The sequence below is a fragment of the Scylla paramamosain genome, chromosome 35 (genome assembly GCF_035594125.1).
Source record: "Scylla paramamosain isolate STU-SP2022 chromosome 35, ASM3559412v1, whole genome shotgun sequence".
Taxonomy (NCBI): domain Eukaryota; kingdom Metazoa; phylum Arthropoda; class Malacostraca; order Decapoda; family Portunidae; genus Scylla; species Scylla paramamosain.
Genome location: NC_087185.1, coordinates 13654213 through 13659163, shown reverse-complemented (window position 1 = coordinate 13659163; position 4951 = coordinate 13654213). Strand labels below are relative to the sequence as shown.

At 37.2% G+C, this 4951-nt stretch overlaps 1 non-coding gene across 1 annotated transcript; it reads right to left on the bottom strand.

Annotated features, from left to right (window-relative positions):
• Positions 1 to 2065: 2065 nt before the first annotated feature.
• Positions 2066 to 2136, bottom strand: Trnag-ccc (transfer RNA glycine (anticodon CCC)). Its single transcript has one exon. It is a non-coding gene; the product is annotated as a tRNA-Gly (tRNA).
• Positions 2137 to 4951: the final 2815 nt, after the last annotated feature.

Here is a 4951-nt window from a genome sequence, read left to right as displayed (position 1 = left end):
TCTCTATGGTATCGCAGTCTATTACGTCTTCATTCCATAGACTGACGACAAGATAGAAAAATTGATTTTTTGATTCATGAGAATTGAAGGATTTCCCAACAATTTTATAATCGTTTCCTCGCGTGTAATTTGAATAGTCTATCGTGAAATACTTACTGCAGTTCATGTTATCAATTCCTTTGGTGATTTCAAACACTTGCATTAAGTCGCCTCTTAGTCTTCCTAGAGTTAATGGGAATAGATTTAACTCTCTAAGACGCTCTTCGTATGATTTGTTTCTTAGGCTCTGTATAATTTTTTGTTACTCTGCGCTGAACTCGTTCTAATTTATCTATGTCTTTCTGGTAATAGGGGCATCATGCTTGAACGCAATATTCCAAAAGGGGACGAACCAGGGAATTATATAGAGTGAGGATTCTATCTTTAGATTTATATTCAAATGATTGGCAAATCAAGCCGATTATTTTATTCGCTTTCTTTACTTCTGAACATTGTTGGCTAGGTTTTAGGTTATTCGATATTGTTACTCCTAAATCAGTTTCACTGTCTACACTTTCAAGTTGGGCATCATTCAAAATATACTTTGCTTTCTTGTTTCGATATCCTATGTGAAGGACTTTACACTTATCTGCATTAAAACTCATTTGCCAGGTTTGCCCCCACTCTGACAACTTGTCTACATTGTTCTGCATTTCTTCCACTTGTTCCTTCGAGACAAGAGTGTTCGCTGTTTTTATGTCATCAGCAAACTTTGATATTATACCGGTAACATCCTCATCTATGTCGTTTATATAAACAAGGATGAGAACAGGTCCTAAGACCTACGTTAGTCCACTTGGATGTTTTTTTCCATTTACTCTTTGTTTTACGGTTGTTCAGCCAGTTTTCTGCCCATCTCAGCACGTCACCTCGGATACCATGCGATTTTAGTTTAATCAGTAAACATTTGTGGGGGACTTTGTCGAAGGCCTTTTAATAATAATAATAATAATAATAATAATAATAATAATAATAATAATAATAATAATAATAATAATAATAATAATAATAATAATAATAATAATAATAATAATAATATAATAATAATAATAATAATAATAATAATAATAATAATAATAATAATAATAATAATAATAATAATAATAATAATAAATAAATAAATAAATAAATAAATAAATAAATAAATAAATAAATAAATAAATAAATAAATAAATAAATAAATAAATAAATAAATAAATAAATAAATAAATAAATAAATAAATAAATATATATATATATATATATATATATATATATATATATATATATATATATATATATATATATATATATATATATATATATATATATATATATATATATATATATATATATATATATATATATATATATATATATATTCACCATACTGGTTCAGAATATCATAGACGTCTAAGAGGTTTGTCAAACAAAAGCGTTTCTTACGGAAGCCGTGTTGAATGTTTTTAGGTAAATTGTTTTCCTCTAAGTGATTTACAAGCTTATCTCTAATAAGAGTTTCCAGAATTTTGGATACGACTGAGGTTAAGCTAATTGGTCAGTAATTGCATGGTAAAGATTTACTGCCTTTTTTTAAAAATTGGAGTTACGTTAGCGAGGTTCCACTCATCAGACATGGCGCCGCACTGCAGGGATAAAGTTAAAAGTGTGACTAATTCAGATATCGCTTCCTATAGGACGCGGGGCGAGATCGTGTCAGGTCAGGGTGACTTGCTTACTTAAGTTTATCGATACATTTTAACACGTCTCTTTCTGTTATGTTCATACGATTTAGGACGTCGTTGTTATTAATTTGGACTGCTGGCACCGTAGCGATGTCGCTGAGGTCCTCTGCTGTAAATACTGAAGCAAAGAAGGTGTTTAGGATGCTATTAATCTTCTCCCCGTCGTTGGTGTAATCCCCATTCTCGTCAATTATTGGTCCAGTACTTGAGGTCACTTTCTTCTGCCTGATAAAGCTATAAAATTCCTTCAGGTTCGTCTTACTCTGGTTCGCAGCATGTAATTCGGTGGACCTAAAATCTCGTGCGCCGCCCGGGAATCGAACCCGGGTCGCAAGAATGGGAATCTTGCATGATACCACTACACCAGCGGCGCTCTGAGGAGAGGAGAAGAAAGTAGAAGTCTCAAACTATAGATAAGAAAATTCAAGGAAAGGAAAGGAAAGGAAATAAAGGAAGGAAGGAAAGGAATAGAAAAGAGGAGAAAGAAGGGAAAGGGACAGTTGGATTAATGGAAGAACAAGAATAAGACGTAGGAAAATAAAAAAAAGGAAAGGAAATAAAGAAATGAAAAAGAGGAGAAAGAAAGGAAAGGGACCATTAGATTACTGGAAGAACAAAAATAATGTAAGAAATGTAAGAAAATTTAAGAAAAGGAAAGAAAACCTTACACATAAGACGGAAAGGAAGAAATCAGGAGAAAGAAAATGTCCGGTAATAAAGAGGGGAAGGAAAAGGGGACGACGACAACTGAACCCTTTTAACAGGATCAGTCCAGTGCATTGAGCTAAATATTAAACGTTCAATTAGTTCAAGATTTGCTCGCCTGAAGGAGGGAAAAAATACTAAACCTATTTAATTTGCGACAAGGAAAACCTTTCACAGCCCATCAGACGTGGCGAGACTCTAAAACATTACTATTATTGTTATTATTATTACTGTTGATTATTATTATTATTATTATTATTATTATTATTATTATTATTATTATTATTATTATCATTAATGGTAGTAGTGGTGATAGTTGTGGTAGTAGTGGTAGTAGTATTAAGAAATACAATACTGCAGGATATAATTCTTTGTTATTTATCATAATCACTTCTATACTCATTCATTTTGGCGTTCACTCAACACTCATCCACCCTCCCATCCATCCATCACACACACACACATACACACATTAACAACAATCGTTAATAATGGAAACTAATTAAGGACGTGGCAGGATTTAAACAAGCAACAGTGTATCTGTTGTCTCAGGATTTTACGTCACACACGCACACGCACACACGCGCACACACACACACACGCACAGGAGCAGGAGTTATGACTTCCAACTCATTTCAGACACATCTGTTGGGTGAGGGAAGCGGAAGAACCTCGCGTCTAAATCTTTCCCGTGACGTGAACCACCGAAGCTTCCCGCCGTCCCAGGGTGAAGAGCCGCTTCTAAAAGGATGAAATGTTGCGGAAGAGTGGAGGAGAAGGAGGAGGAGGAGAGCTGAGAAGGTAGGGTCACGGTTATATATCCAGGAGGACCTCTGGCGCTGGCGAATCTGGTCACACCGAATTCCCGTCCCGCACGATTAATCAGGCACGTGCAAGGTGGGGCGGCGGTCGAGTCAGGAGCGGCGGGCGCGGAGTAATGATTAACAGGGACCCTATCGCGCTTCTACTCTGTCTCGATGTTCGTGGAAGCCTAACGAGAGCCTGTCTGGAGACCCTGAAGCCTGCGGCATTGGGGTCGGGAGGAGGGAGCTTCAAGGACAAATGGGATCATGCTCAGTGGCGAAGTGTTGGGTGCAGAACAAATGGAGGAAGAGAAGAGAATGACCGTCTGCTCACCTTGAGGTTTCTCGAGCGTGGACATTTTTTTTTTTTTTCGGTGGTAAAGGTAATCACTGCTTCTTTGGTGTGTTGAATGGAGATAGAGATTGCTTAATGGGTAAGGAGAGGAATGTGGACCTGGAATATTTCCCGCAATGGTGCCCAGCGTGTGGTGAAGAGAGGAAGGGGCGTTTAACCTTTTCACTGCGATACGAAACGATTAACTGCACCAGAAGTAATGCATGAAATGTCTATAAACATCTATCAGAAAGAAAGGTATTAAACAGAATAGATTTTGCAATATCTACGCGATTTAAGGACTGGAAGTGGCTACAGAGAACAAGTAAAGATGTCGCACAGTGATTAAGTAAAGATGTACCAAATAACATTCAGAGTTAAAATTACAATAACCATATGAAAAACAAGAGTTAAAAGTGACTGGCTTCTTCATTTGACAAAAAAAAAAAAAATTAAGACACTATACATAAACTTTGGCAGATAAAAAAAAAAAAACAATAAAACCCAAATAGAACCAAATAGAGCAAACTTGATATTGTTCAATGCCTCAAAAACTCAATTCCTCCATCTATCAACTCGACAGAACCTTCCAGACAACTATCCCCTCTTCTTCAATGACACAACTGTCCCCCTCTTCTACACTGAACATCCTCGGTCTGTCTTTTACATATAATCTGAACTGGAAACTTCACATCTTACCTCTAGCTAAAACAGCTTCTATGAAGTTAGGTGTTCTGACACGTCTCCGCCAGTTTTTCTCAACCCCCCCCAGCTGCTAACTCTGTACAGGGCCCTTATCCGTCCATGTATGGAGTATGCTTCACATGTCTGGAGGGAGTTTCACTCATACCGCTCTTCTAGACAGGGTGGAATCAAAAGCTTTTTATCTCATCAACTCCTCTCCTCTAACTGACTGTCTTCAGCCTCTCTCTCATCGCCACAATGTTGCATCTCCAGCTATCTTACACCGCTATTTCCATGCTAATTGCTCTTCTGATCTTGCTAACTGCATGCCTCCCTAACTCCCGCGGCCTCGCTGCACAAGACTTTCTTCTTTCTCTCAGCCCTATTCTGTCCACCTCTCTAATGCAAGAGTTTACCAGTATTCTCAGTTATTCATCCCTTTGTCTGGTAAACTCTGGGACTCCTTGCCTGCTTCTGTATTTCCTCCTTCCTATCACTTGAATTCCTTCAAGAGGGAGGTTTCAAGACACTTATCCTTCAGTTCTTGACTACTGCTTTGGATCCTTTTCTGGGACTGGCATTTCAGTGAGCATTTCTTTTTTTTTTATTGAATTTTTGTCGCCCTTGGCCAGTGTCCCTCCTACATAAAAATAAATAAATAA